Below are 15,663 nucleotides of genomic sequence, written 5' to 3'. Positions count from 1 at the left end.
GAGGGTGGAGGCGGAGCCCGGGCGAGGGCCGGGCGTAGAGCGACCGGAGCCGAGAGAGAGGGGGCGGCGGAGAGGATTGGAGGCCGAGGCCCGGAAGGAGGGGCTTCTGCGCGGTTGGGGCAGGGAGCCCGGGCGCCAGCCGCTCGGCTCAGCAGGCCCACGCCCCTCGCACCCGCTGCTGGAGGGAAAGCCCCGCCCCGAGAGGGCGAGAGGAGGGAGCCGCACGGCGAGCCGCCGCCGCACCGCGCAAATCCCCTGACAAAGGAAAGCCCCGCCCTCTTCCCCCTGGTCCGCCCCCCGTCGCCCCCGCCGCGTCCCCCCTCACCGGGCTCCGAGCCCAGCCCGAGAGCGAGCGAACCCAGAAGGGGCACCCCCGCCGCCCCCAGCCAGCCGGCTTTGGCAAGGGCCACTCGGGGCCCCATCTGCCGGCAGGGTCGCGCCGGCTGCCGCGGGCCGCCTGCCTCGAGATTGGCTCCAGCTCTGCCGCCAAAGGCTCTCCGTCCCTCCAATGTCACCTTTAGGGCGCCCCTGCCAGGCCCAGGAACACTCCGGCCTTGAACCCGGCACTTTCCTGGGGTCCGACGGAATTCGGTCAAACTCAGAGACCAAGTTATTGGGAAACTCTGGGCGCCTTCTCTCTCCTCCTCCTCACAACAGGTCTTGGTCCCTTTTCCCAACCACATTTTCTGCCCACAGAACTGAGTGGGGTCAATGACTCCGTGGAGAGGCCAGCAGCAGTGTCCCACGCCAAACACCTGGGCTCCCTGATTGCTGCACACATCCCAAGAAACCTGAGCCTCTTTAGGGCCAGTTGAAATGCATGGATCTGTACTTCCAGTTTGATGATAGAAAATGCTATAGAAAGGTGGCCCACAATTCTGCCCACAGCTTTTTGGCTTTTAGAAAAGCTAAGTCACCTGGTGACAGTTCAAGAAATTCAAGGGGAAACCCAGGAAACTGTCCACTAGAGGCAGCTACATTTCTGAAGGGCAAAAAAAAAATCTATTAAAATTTCAGTTGGACCATGCGGTCAATATAGACAGTCAAACTTATGGAAAAGTTATTTCTATCCTTTACTCAAACAGTAAGTGAAGCCAATAGTTGGTGTATGGAGATCTGGCAGTGCAACCCTCAGCTGAGCCTTACTTAGGAAGCCAGAGAGGTCCTTGGCAAAAATGAGATGTGGGCTGAAGCCTGTTCTCAGAATTAAACAAATAAAAGACCTTTCAACGGCAAACTGTTTTTTACACTTTATTTCTCACTTTGAAAGAAGCTGCTGATCCATTCAGCCCACTCAAATCTGAAAAACTCTCTCCCCATCTGTAAACTGAGAGGGGCACAGACTAGATTATGTCTTGACTGTCTTTCTAATTTTAATATTCTTTTTTTAAAAATATATTTTATTGATTTTTTACAGAGAGGAAGAGAGAGAGATATAGAGTTAGAAACATCGATGAGAGAGAAACATCGATCAGCTGCCTCTTGCACACCCCCTACTGGGGATGTGCCCGCAACCAAGGTACATGCCCTTGACCGGAATTGAACCTGGGACCCTTGAGTCCGCAGGCCGACGCTCTATCCACTGAGCCAAACCGGTTTCGGCAATATTCTAAAACATTTAAAGGAGCTGCCTCAGAATCCTGAGTCCTCCTGGTCCCACACTGCAAGACACTAGAAGCCCTGTCTCCTGAGGAACAAACAGCAGAGAAACAAAAAACCAAAAAACAAAAAAAATTGCTTGACCTAGAGAAGGTTCCAGGCAATATGATAAAACAAGAAGTATCTATCTGAAGGACTGGAACAAGGGAGGAAGGAAGCTTGTTCTGGATACAGTTATCTCCTTAAGCTGACACACGAAGATCCAAGGGCACATTTCAAACAAAGCTTTCTCACAGCTAATCAAAGAATAGGGTGTCCCTTAAAGTGGTGAAATTCCTGATTCTGGAGGTGTTTGAGCAGAAATTCAAGCAATCCGGAAATTCATGCAATCACTTGGCAGAGATTTGCGGAAACAGATTTTAAAATCCGTTATCAGTTTGTTTAGAATAAATTTTAAGTTTCCTTCTAACTCTGACACACTGTGTTCCTAGGGGCTTGATCAACTTACAGATCTGATACTTAACATTTCAGGGAATCCAGGTTTTAATTTTCTTTTAATTATTCAGTACAACTGGAAAAACCTAGGGAAGGCAAGATCAATTTCACTAGCAAATCTCTCCGGCCAAATACATTCACTTAAGTGTTCAGATATCATAACACTGTTAGTGTGCCAGGGCCCTTCTGGCTGGAAGAATCTGAGGAATTCTGGCTCTGGACTAAGGGTGGGTGGTTATTCTATTATAAAAAATGATCTTGATGTGGAATCACAAACTTCCCAGGCAGAAATTCCTTTCCTGTTGCCTCACCAGTCAGGTGTCAATCAATTCAATCTTTCCCCTTCCCACACCTATCTACCCTATTCTCACCAATGCTCCATATTATAATATAAAATAAGTAAGTGGAGTGTTTTAGCAACTATGAAGATTGGATTCAAACTGCTTTTCAACTGAAGTCACACTCTAAGCATATTAGGGCAGCATTACAGAAAAAAACTACCCCAAAGTGCAACACAACCTTATAGAAAGGATTAGGTAAAGTTCCCCAACCCCCAAGCCCCCACCCCCAAGAAGCCAAAGATTGCTTTGCTCCTTCTTTATTATCAGCACGTGTTTAGAAAGAAATCACGAGAGGAAGCACAATGTCTCTTTCCACAACGTGTTTTATGTTTTTTATGTGTTGATGAGTTTCTCTTTAGTTTTGGTATGTGGCACTCTGCCAAGAGCCATCACAGTGACTGAAATAAATACCTGATACAGTGTTCAGCCTCTTGTTGCCCTGATAGCTCCAACATCAACAAAAAAAGCATCTGTTCATTTCACATGCTGTGTGCAAACTTTTTAAAAGAGAAGTACAGGGAGCTCCAGATAACCACTCTGGATGCTTCCCCCACTTCTGCAACCACAAATATATGTGCTGAAGCCAAATTTCAAATTAGTTTCCAGTTAGTTGATTACAGAGTTCAAAGAATTCTCTGCTCATTTAGAAATTCCTAAGAACAGAATTTGGTGTCCAATTTTTCTTCAGTGAACTTAGAAGAAAGAACAATGCGGACCCTTCCTGCTATCTTCCTAATTAAGGAGTCTCCTTACACCCTTTCCAAGTTTTAGACCTGGTCTTCTGCCTTTGTCTGCTCTATACTAAAACCACTAGACCCTTCTGATGATCTGGAGACCCCGATCCACACTTCCTCAGATTCTATAATGCCTTTTCATCCACCCCACCTCTCCCGGAGGATTAGTGCTGACTAGAGAAGATACAGAAGACTGGTTGGATCTTGCCCATTTTAAATCTACAAAATGCCTTTCATTTCAGGATCTCTAGACTTTACAAGCATTTATTTACTGGCAAGGGGAAATGCCACAGTATTAGTCTGTACCTGTTGGGCATCAGTCATTACCATCCTTTGGTGCTTTTATTGTATAAAGATGGCTACTAGGTGACGCATTAAGCTTATACAGCAAGATGTTAAGCTTGTTTTAAATGGGATACTACGGATTTTGATGCTATTTGAGTTCTCACGTGCTCCTGAACCCATGAGAAAAATTTCCACACATTTGCAGGAACTCTCATGACCCCTATAGGCTCCTTCGTGCTTGTAAACTTTCCAAAACATAGTGTATTAATTCCTCTTTTTGCTCTTCACCAAGGCAGTGGTGATGACAAAAGTATGGGGCTTTGCAAGTTAAAAAATGCCTGACAAGAGTGGGAGGAAGGGAAGGAAGCAGGGGGAACCAGGGAAGGTTTTATGGAGGGAATAAGTTTACTCATTAGGACTTGTACACACATACAGAGATGGTGAAGACAAGGATTTCTAAGTGAAGCGTTAGAAGCAGAAAACCTAAAAAGGCATGGATCCTAACGAAGCAAATTGGAAGTCAGTGAGGCTTAAATACAGAGCACATGAAAAGGAAAAATGAGAAGTCAGAATGGTAAGTAGCTCAAGGCCAGTTCATCAAGGCCCTTGAATGCCAAGCCAGGGAATTTATGCTTTATTCAGAAAACCCATTAGTACATCAAGATTTACTTATTTAAATTTACCAGAGGTCATGAGAATTATTGAGCAGTGTATGGAAAGTTTGCTTAGAATTTGGGACTCGGTTCTAATTTAACTGCCATTTAATCTGTATTATTATCTCACTTTAAAAAATCCAAATCCTTAATTTATAAATGAAACTTGAGGTGGTAAACTTACTTGTCCAAAGTAACACAGCTATTAAATTCTTGGGCTTTTAAGGTTGAGCCTAGGTCTGCAGATGCTGCATTGGTGTCAGTATGTATAAAATAGATTGTAGATAGGAAGATTGAAGTTGAAGCAATCAGGAGGATTACACAGGTAACAAAAAGCCTGAACTTGTGAAAATTGGGGGTGGGAGGCTGTGAAAGAAACTGCAGAGGCAGAATATTTGGACTTCACAACTGACCAGATAGAAGGTAGAGTTTAGGGGGGAAAATAAATGTAAAATGATGCTGTAGTACTACGTTTGGATTCTTGAGGGCATAGTAATACTATAAAACAGTAGCAGGGAGGAAGACAATATTTGAAGAAGATCACACATTCAATTTAGGGCATACTGAGTGTGAAGGACTCAAAGATTACCCGTGTGAATGGAGGTGTCCAGAAAGGCCCCTCACACAAAAGATTGAAGTTCAGGGTAGAGTTACAGATTTGGAATCCTTCTCCAATACAACAGTGAAGGGGTGGGACATCCCTGGGGTTTCATGTGGAGAGAGAGGACAAAGCAGATGACAGAATTTCAGGAAGCATGTGTTTGGGAGGTAGGAAGACAAACCAAAAAAGAAAGCGGAAGAGCAGCCAGAGAAGAGAATGGGAAGTAAATGGACAGGAGGGTTTTAAGAAATGCTGCATAACAGATGAATACTTCCAAGAGAACAGTTTCAGCACAGTGATAGGAACGGGATCAGATTATAGGGGGTAAGTATAACCAGTGGTGAAAAAGTAAGTATTGGTCCTCCCTTTAAAAAAATTTTTTTAAAATATTGATTTCAGAGAGAAAGGGAGAGGGAGAAAGAGAAAGAAACACCAATGATGAGAGAATTATTGATTGGCTGCCTCCTGCACACCCCCTGCTGGGGATCAAGCATGCAACCTGGGCATGTGCTCTTGACCAGAATCAAACCTGGGACCCTTCAGTCTGCAGACCGATGCTCTATCCACGGAGCCAAACCAGCCAGGGCTCTCCCTTCTTCTTGAGGCTCTGTTCTTTTGGCTTCCAGGACACTAGACTATCCTGATGTCACCTTTCTAGCCAGTCTTTCTTTGTCTCTTTGGGCTCTTCTTCCCTAAGGGGCCGGATGTGGCCTGGTGGTTCTGGGGAGGTTTTCCAGAGAAAGTGACCATGTGCGTTTTCACTACCGAGAGCAGTCTTTCCAGTAATAGAGTTGCATGACTTTACAACTGTCACAAGTTAATTACTTCACAAATTTGTTTGGCTATTTCTATGAAACAGGTCTCTGGGTTGAATCTCCAAGAAATCTTGCTATAGGGGGTCCTCTCTCCAGTATTAGAAAAGGAGGTAGAATAAATAATACAGAGGAAAGATATTTCTGAAAACTGTCTCTTTCATTTTGATTCTAAAGCAATTCTTAACACTGACCACAAACAAATAATTTAGGTTTAAATTTAAAGAATTAGGCCAAAATCAGAGCTCTCCTTTTGGGAGTGAATTGCAAGATGAGATAGTAAATGGTTCATTTGAATGGATGCAATTAATTCAAGCAGGAGAAGACCCAAGATAAATTCAATTTCTTTCAAAAATTTTTTTGTTTTAATCCTCACCTGAGAATATTTTTCCACTGACTTTTAGAGAAAGTAGAGGGAGGGGGAGAGACAGAGAAACATCAATGTGAGAGACACATTGATTTGTTGCCTGTTGCACACACCCCAACAGGGATCGAGCCTGCAACGGAAGTGTATGTGCCCTTGACCACACTCGAACTCATCTGTGGGCCGACGCTCTATCCACTGAGCCAAACTGACTAAGGCTCTTTCAATTCTTATCATCTTCTTCCCCTGAATCATATGTACACATAACCAAGTATTAGAAATCCATAATTTGCTGAAAATGTGAAGAATTAAAGCTATGCTATAACACATCTTGATGTGGTACATGTGTTTGGCAGAGAGATTAATTACATCTGTGTTTTTAAGCTGCTTTCCTCCGAAATCAGGCTGACATTTTTCTTTCACATCTCAATGTTTTAATTAATGACTGATTAATATTAAGAGGTGTCTCTCCCAAAGATGCTGACTTGGTAGCTGCCATTGTATGGCAGCAGAGGAAGAGAACATGGTCTATGTTAAAAGCTAATTAGGCAAAGACCCTGAGATCATTAAAGCTGATCTGATGGGTAACTGTGATGAAGGAAGTCACTGAGCTGGTACTAGCTTCTGGTTAATTCTGGTTAATGATATGAAAATAACATTGATTTGTAGAGCACGTTAGCCAAGGTCAAAATGGCCTCAGAAATACTTGCTAGCTGTGGGATTCTGATAGGAATGAATAAATGAGTAAATATATATAATTTAAAGCTATGTTATAGACCTAAACCCACCTATGCATTGCTACTCTATTTGCTCTCCACAAAAGCTGCTCAGGAAGGCTGTTTGCCCACCTTGTTTCATTGCTACCATCAAACTAATTTTACTTTATCCTTATTTCCAGTTTTCCAAGAAGAAAAGAATGAATCTAATCCTCTGCTGGGCTTTAGATCAAGTCTTTTGGAGAATGATCATCCCTAGGTACAAAGGGCATAACTTTCCTTATTTTTCAATATAAAAATATTTCACAACATTCTAATTTATAAGTCTGAATAAACTTTTTTAAAATATAAGAATGTTATTATTTACTGAGCACTTAATATATGCCTAATGCTTTCACCTGTATCACTTCATTAAATTTTCATAAAAACCCCAAAGTTATGATTTACCATTGTTCACATTTTATAGTTGAAGTAACTATACAGAGTTTAAGTATTTTCCCTCAAGGTCACTCAGGTAGTAAATGATAGAGCCAGCATTGAAAGCTGGATATTTCTGACTCAAACTCATACTCAATTTTTTTCCAATACGCCAAGCTGACTGAAGTCTGAAGACTCTTCTTAACTGCCAACTAGCTGAATAAATGACAATGACTCTAATGTGATAGGTAACAAGTCCTTCGGTTGATCTCTTATCCCCCCAACCCTCCCCTACCTTCCCGCTGTAGTTGGACAGTCTGATGCTTCTTTGCATGCATATAAGCACAACCAACAGACGCAAGACAAGGGAGGGGGACGAGGGCAAGTGCGGGGGAGGGGGGCGGCGGTGGTAGGGGAGATGGGGGTGTCAGTGGGGAAAAAAAGAGACATATGTACTACTATTTGTAATACCTTAAACAATAAAATTTAAAAATAAATAAATAAAGTGATGGGTAACTACAAAGCAGTATTTCAGAGTCTGGCTTTCTTCAAGTATATCTGCAATAGCAAATTTCTTTCTTAGTTTTGCTTTTGTTCAGGTTAGTACTGAAATGAAATTGTATTCCTTTAAAATATGCTAACTAGGAGGGAAGGAAGGGAGCCCAGAGGCAAAATGGAGAGGGGAGGAATCCAGGCAAGGATCAGAATTTCTCAGGACACCCAAGCATATATCTCAAGTCTTGCAGAGCAGACAGCATTTTGAATGAGAAATAAAGAGCACTCATCCAATCAGTTAAATATTTACTAATTACTAATCTCCAGCTATATGATTAGGCAATATATGATAAAGGCTAAATGATTACACATTTTAAGCAATGTAGAAGATCAGGAATAGTAAGCTGGGGAGATCAAAAAGGTTTTGTGGAAATATGGGACTTCAGGTATAAGTAGAAATAAAATAGGTAAAATATATAAGGAGTTTTTGGGAGAAGTGGATGGAGTGGATGGTCTATATAGGAAATAAAACTGGAAAGATAGTGGAGATCTAAAATGCGGTTTCCAAACCCTGGCTGGGTGGCCTAGGTCAGTGGTCGGCAAACTCATTAGTCAACAGAGCCAAATATCAACAGTACAACGATTGAAATTTCTTTTGAGAGCCAAATTTTTTAAACTTAAACTTCTAACGCCACTTCTTCAAAATAGACTCGCCCAGGCTGTGGTATTTTGTGGAAGAGCCACACTCAAGGGGCCAAAGAGCCGCATGTGGTTCACGAGCCGAGGTTTGCCGACCACTGGCCTAGGTGGTTGGAGCATCAACCTATACACCAAAAGGTTGTGGGTTTGATACCAGTCGGGGCATGTTTGGGAGGCAATTGATCGATATTTCTTACATTGATGTTCCTTTCTCTTTCTCCCTTCCTCTGTCTAAAATCAATAAACATATCCTCGGGTAATGATAAAAAAAATAATAAAAAACTTTTTAAAAATGTAGTTTCCAACACTGGAGAAGGAAAAGACTGAAGGCTTAGATGTAGACCAGTTCTGAAGGATACTGCCATTTAATTAATTAGATCAGATGTCTCCTGCATTGATGTGGGGAGCTTAAGCACTCACAGAGAGAATGGTGAATACAGACAGGAACTAAGGGGAAACCACCTTGGAAGCCCACGTTTTAGAAAGCTACAGCATAATTTATGTCTTTTTTTTTTTTTTTCCGTGGGAACCAAGTGCGTACATGCTGACTGTCCAATCACACTAGCTCTCTGCATTCTGAACAGAGGATCCTTTGTTCCCAACAGCAAGGCTCAAAAGAGGCAGAGTCTGATAAAATCACACTGAGATCAGTACTCCCAGCTGGTGCAGGGGCTGATGCCATTCCATAACACACCCTACAGGAAGCAGCTCGAGATACACAGATGACTGATTTCCACAGCAGGAGCCTTGTGGCAGGGTGGGGTGGGGACTGGTCAAGCATGGAGAGCATTCTTTAGCCACTGACTCAAATTAGTTCACTAAGATCCTGACTTTATCCAACAGATCTGAGTAAGTCACTTCAGAACCAACACAATTTCTTATTTTTTTTTTAAAGAAAAAAACCATGAAGCTTCCCTAGGTGGTGCAACTATTTCATCAGTTAACTCTTACATGGAATAAGAAGAGGGCAAACTATCAAACCCCCTATTTTTCCAGAAGTGGGCTGAATAATTCTTTGTTGCAAGGGCTATCCTGTGTATTCAATGGCACCCACTAGATGCTAGTAGCAGCCCACCCCCAGTCATGAAAATTAAAAAATGTCTCTGGACATTGTCAAATGTCCCCCAATTGACAATCACTGTTGAGAACCACTGGGTGACAAACAGACTTTTGCATCCCCAGTTCTAACATTTACTTGATATTCAGTTTGAAAAACCTACTTAACATCTTCAAGTCTATTTTCCTATCTGCAACTGGATTTCAAATGTCTGATTTACAGGGAGGAGGGGTAGGGAGGTTAGGATTAGAGACCATTCAGACATAGGTCTCTCTTACTGCACTTACCACATCACCACCACTGCCATTCTTTGTGTCCATCTCCCATACTACACTGGTAACAAGAGACTCTCTGAGACCCCCAGCACCCATCGCAAGTACTGGTAACAAGTGCTCAGTAAGGATGGACAGGAAGGAATATGAAACACCTTTCTCCTACCCCCACATAGGGATCCATGGACCATTACCATGTGGCACTTATTCTCATCCCTGGGTGGCCAAAGTCCTAAAAGGTCCACATTTCAAATCACAGCACTGGTAGTAGGAAAATAGTTTGTGAAGACCTAGGGCATAAGTGTACCCCATTAATCTTCCACAGCAAATACCAGAGACTGGTATTTGAAAAACACTGGATAGTGCAGTGGTGTAGTACTAAGGAAGGTGGGGAGGGAGCACATTCTCCCCATAGCTAGGTTTTCCCAACCGGGACAGCTGAGACTGGGGAAGAATCTGCTTGGCAGGAGACAGCCCTTGGGTGCAGTGACCTGACATGACTCCCTGAAGCACTCCTTTTATTCCTGGTGAACCAAACAACTCTAACAATGAAGTGCCCTTCAAAGCAACTCATCCCACTTCCTAGAGGCTCACTGCTTACAGCTCCTGTGCCAGCCGGTTAGCCTGAAAGTGCCCAGGATTCTTTTCTGAAGCTCCAGGACTAGGCTAAGGCTGAGACCACTTACTAGGCATTTCTAGACACAGCAAGAAACTATCCTGTTCTGCAAGTCTGTGCTAATCTCAAATGTATTCACTTACTGAATACTCAACAATAAATACAAGTTCTGCCGGGGGTAAATTCTAGTTTTTCTGGAAACATAGTTTTCTTCCTTCTTGTAAAAAAATCATATGATGAACCTTAGTTGCAAATGTTACGTGCTGACACTAGATGTGAAGAATTTCAGTAAATGTAGCCCTGGCCGGTTTGGTTCAGTGGATAGAGCATCGGCCTGCAGACTGAAGGGTCCTGGGTTTGATTCTGGTCAGGGGTACATGCCCGGCTTGTGGGCTCGATCCCCAGTGGCGGGTGTGTAGGAGGCAGCCAATCAGTGATTCTCTGTCATCATTGATGTTTCTCTCCCTCTCCCTTCCTCTCTGAAATCAATAAAAATATATTATAAAAAAAAAGAATTTCAGTAAATGTAAATCAAACTGTTCAGTCCTTCCTTTTGGTTGAAGATATATTCATTTAGTTGCTTTAAAATTTCCAAACAGATTTTTATGAGATCCATCAACGCTTTCTTGACAACCTTCCTATAGATTTTCCTACCTTCACTGAGGCATGAATGAGGCTCCTTTAAGATGATGTAAAGGCTGCTATCTTGGGATTTTGCTTGTAATGCTGGTATTTAGAATACTAATGATACTTTAAAATGGGGCTGGAAAAAGTTCACCATGAAGCAAACTTAAAGGCCTTAAAGGTTCCTTCACCATCTCCCCACCCAGGTCCTACGGTGAGGGTGGAGAGGATTATTACAGAGCATTGGAATTCTTGGGGGGAGGGGACATGGGGGATGGTCACATTGGGTTATTAATATCAGCAGCCAAACTGTGAGCTCCTGGGCTGCGGAGAACAACAGACAAACTGTAGTCTCCCCTTAAAGACACAGAACAAGGAGGCTCCCTGAAGTATTTCCACAAGGAAGTTCCTCTTCTCTTTAGAAATGCATCATCGACCAACACCTGCATCAACAACTCTATGCAAAATAAATTGTAGATGCCAGGGAAAGTGACAAGGAGGTTTTAAATCACACAGATTGGTACCAGCAAAAATAAAGAATCCAGCCAGGGCCTGGCCTAAAGAAAGGCAGACTTAGAGGCACTTGTTGCTACCACACAGTTATAATCAGATTACCAGAAGAAGCCGCCCCCGCCCCACCCAAAATTTAACTTAATCAACAGTGTTTTTTCCAACTGACTACTGTTTCCCACATAGAGATGGCAATTTTCTTCTAGAGCAGTAGTTTTCAACTGAGGCAGATTTTGCCTGCTAGGGGAGATTTGGCAATGTCTACTGACATTTTTGGTTGTCAACCTGGGGAAGGGTAGCTACTGGCATCTAGTGGGTAGAGGTCAGGGATGCTACTAAATTTCCTACAATGCACAGGACAGCCCTCACAACAAAGTATTATCCAACCCAAAATGTCAAGAGTGCAGAGGTTGAGAGACCCTGTTCTAGGGCATTCTCTTAACTTCCGTGGACCCTAGTGGTTACTATTGAAGTAGCCAAGCTTAAGGAAGGGGGAAAACACACTTACAAGCCAAGGTCTGCACAAGGTGGGAGTAGGGGTGCCTAGTCAACTTATCTTGGCTGCTGTAAATCTGCAGATACCTAAACCTTCAGGTGACAGGTCATACCACGAGTGATTTCCTTTCCCTCCAAGGGTAGGTATACGATGCTGATCTCATTTGCTTTATTCTCTAGTGAACCTAACTGGCAAAAACATAGATGGACTGATACTGTCTTTGTAATTATTTGAAAGGAAGGAATAAGTATCTTTGTGTAAATTGGCAGTCTTTCAACTCCATGTCAGACCATGTCTTCCAAGTTTTCACATATGCTCACAGGGAAGCCTAAGGTTGGAAATCCAATGAAGAGGTTTACAAGGCTTTCTTGTTCTGGCTTCATAGTAGGATGCTGAGTCTCCAGACAGAAGTTGCAAGTGTATGCAGTCCCTGACCCTGGGCTTGGCTCAACCTGAATTAAGACTGAGAACAGTCTTAGGGAAGCCTGCTGCCTCACCTATATCCTCCAGCCCAGCCTCAAAGACATGGGAGGAAAAAACCCAACAGGCTTGGATGCTTCAAATGCTCCATCAGTTGAAGTGAACCTTTTGAGAAATCTACATACCCTAAAAACGTTTCAATTTTTCCCACTTGGTTTTTCTAGTTGCTGAGTGGTAGAGTTCCAAGTCTGAAGCCTGGCCTGAATACATAGTAAATATAAATATATACAAGATATAGAGTACATGACATACCCAGGTTTCTTGATACTTCTCACCAGTAGGATGCCAACACCACCACATGTTTCCAGACTGAAAGGCCAGGCTGGTTCATGGGTGGGGGTAGGGTACAGGGGAGGAATTGATTTAAGGATCAGAATTATCTCAATTCTTGACTACAAATGATACATAGGGAGAATTTCAAAATGAGGAAAGCTTCTTGTCATTTTCAGACTTACTACATTTCTTTTCCAAATTTCAAGTCTTTTTCTACCCTTCCCAGAAAGTTCACCTAGGGAGAATTCTTTGGCTTAAATTTTAGTGAAATAAAGTTCCCTCTTTTGTTGTTAGTGTCCTGTTATGTACATACAATTCCTTTTCCTCAATAATAAGAGACTCTCCTGATCAGGAAAAGAGAATTTCCTGAAGAGATTACTAGTAGCCAAAGTCTTTCCTTCCAGTTTTCTGAAAGCATGCTCAGTATTCTCATTTGTGAGCTCTGGAATGGCTTCTTCCTTTCTACTTCCAATAAAGAGCTGAATCCAGCAAAGTGCCTTGAGGTTTTTGCCTGTTTAGATTGGAAAAGGGCTGTCTTCCATGCTTATCTGTTAGATCCACTCTGGCTGGCCAGATTCTATCAATTATTTAGAAGCAATTGAGGGAAAATCTTTCCTAGGAATAACAACTTATAGTTTTTCATGTTCATTTAAGAAAATAAATTTTCTAACTGCCTCTCCATGTATTTATCAGCACTATTGCAGTCCCAAGTAAGCCTGAGGTTCTCCACAGACTTCACTCGTGTCTAGTCCACCCAACCCCAGTGGAGTCAGCTAGATTTATATCCTCTTCTCTTCAGCAGAGGATGATCCCATTATAAAGAAAAAGCTAAAAACTTAAAGCTAATGCTGTGTTTAAAATATTTATCTTCATCTCTGGTTTTCCCTTATTGAAAACAATTTAAATCTGGAAGCAGTCACATTTTATGAATATGGCGTGTTGCTGGCGTGAGGGGAGTTTTATCTATTGCTGAACCTTAACCCAGGAACTCAACACTCGAATCATGAAAATGACTCAGTCCTTAGAATGGGTCTGAGAAGACCGTCCCTTAGGCAGCCTCTAGGGAACTGACCCAGAGCTTCCCCCCTCATTGTTTTTACTTCCCATGAGCTCACCATGAACTAAGCCAGCAGTATGATCCTCCCCTCAGGACCAAAGACCTTTGCTGGGAGGAGACAAAAACTGTCCCCAAGCCTTTGACTACATAAGGTGGAGCTTTATAAGGGAGAACCTGGTTTCTGATTTCCATCCCCGACATGCGAAGGATAGACACAGGACATAGAACTTCACTCACTCTCTCTCCCTCTTCTTCCAGTCTTGCTCTGTCAACATCAGTCCCTTGTAGATAAACCCTCTCTGCAGGTGACCAGTTGATCAGTGTCTGGTCCCAGCCTTCACATCCACAGTATTGGTGATGGGAGGGTTATTTTCAGAGGTCAGTGAAACAAGAATGCTACAGCTCATATTTAACACAATTTTAACAGGCTTGTTTACTTCATTTTCTAGCTCACTGGAGATAAGGAAGGGGTAGATTGCTGAAGGCAGGTCCAGTGCCAGTAGTGAGAAGTAATAGCAGTGAGAATTAATACCTGATATCATGGTAATAAGAAAAACAAAAAACTACATATATACACACTGCCTGTCCAACCAGTACAACAATGTAGAGGCCTGAAACAAAAACTTACAACACAGAACTCAAACTGCATAGTAATTTAGGAATCTTATCTAATAATAGACAAACATGTAAAGTGACCATACCTCTGCTACGCCCACCAGCCAATCAGGAGTGATATGCAAATTAACCAAACAAAGATGGCGGTTAATTTGCATACACAGGCACTGAGCTACCCCAGATGCTTGAGTAGTGGCCATGGCGTTGACACAGGCCTTCTGTCCCACCCCCAGTCTCTCAGGGCCTCTGGGCAGTGTGGCAAGGCAGGGCCGAGTGGAAAGAAGCGGCTCCGGGGCTGGGCTGGAGTGGAAAGGAGGTCCCGGCAGCCAGGGAAAGGAAGGCCCATTCTAGCACGAATCTTTGTGCATGGGCTTCTAGTATTTAATATAAAGCAGGCCAAATGTCTCTAATATTCTTGAGGATATCAACACAGTAGAGAACATTATCATCTTTTTAGTAATGTTAACCTGCACTCATAAAGAAAAACGTATGTACAATATAGTGTTCAGAAAATTAGGCAAATAAAATTTAAAATAATTCCCATATAAACCAGAATATAGCTGGTAAACTATTTTGAAGCCTAAAGGGATTAGCTTTAGTTTTCTAAGAAATCCATTTAGTTGGTTAGAGTTCTAAGCAATCCAAATCCAAGTAAATTATATCAATGAAGCATGTCTGTAGAAGAATCTCTGCTTTCGAGATGCCTACAGTGGAAGAGAGGAAATCAATCGCACATGGTGAAGCAGGGAATATCTCCTTGCCACTGGAACAGAGGTGTGGGAGTTTCTAAGAGGGAAACAAGTGGGCTCATGGGTTTGAATTTTCTCTACCTACCCTTTCCTTTCTTGGGTGCTTCAAGAAACCCAAATATGATGACTGTTACTCCAAACTGCAGTATTTCCAAACATGGTGAGGTGCCTTCAGCCCATGTCTCACTTCAATGCTGAACATACCACAAACTCCTGGAGGGGCCCTTCTGAAACAGCCACCTTCCTGAACTTGGCTCTTTCTACAAATCTGTGATCTTTCTCAGGACCACGTGGCTCTGACCTGGTGACAACAACACCTCTCCACCCATGTTTTTAACAGGAAGAATTCTTACAGGAAGGGGCTGAGAGAACACCTTAACTCTGGAGGCAGGAGTGTTCACTATTGAAGTGGAAATAATTAACACTAGTGATGGAAATAAAGTGCTGTAAATAAAGTATCCTTTCCAAATCTACTCCGTGCATGAGGAAGGAAAGAGCAGCAGAGAGGCCTCCCACAGCAGAGTGAGGTGCTTTTAGGTATTTACAACAAAGTCAACTCAGGGTGAAAGGCTCATGCAGTGAGAGCCAAGACCCAGACTCAGCCAATTTGCACTTTGAGTCAACTCCTTTCATCTTCCTCTGTTGTTTTAAACCAGACTCGCAAAACCTCAGGATTAAAATTATGACTCAGGAAAAGAATTAA

General features: G+C 42.8%; 1 protein-coding gene across 1 annotated transcript in view; it reads right to left on the bottom strand.

Annotated features, from left to right (window-relative positions):
- The window catches only part of MACF1 (microtubule actin crosslinking factor 1), a 239,421-nt gene that overhangs the window by 70,817 nt on the left and 152,941 nt on the right, over window positions 1-15,663 (bottom strand). The window lies entirely within an intron of this gene.

The sequence above is a fragment of the Eptesicus fuscus genome, chromosome 9 (genome assembly GCF_027574615.1).
Source record: "Eptesicus fuscus isolate TK198812 chromosome 9, DD_ASM_mEF_20220401, whole genome shotgun sequence".
Classification (NCBI taxonomy): domain Eukaryota; kingdom Metazoa; phylum Chordata; class Mammalia; order Chiroptera; family Vespertilionidae; genus Eptesicus; species Eptesicus fuscus.
This window is presented reverse-complemented; position numbering and strand designations above follow the sequence as displayed.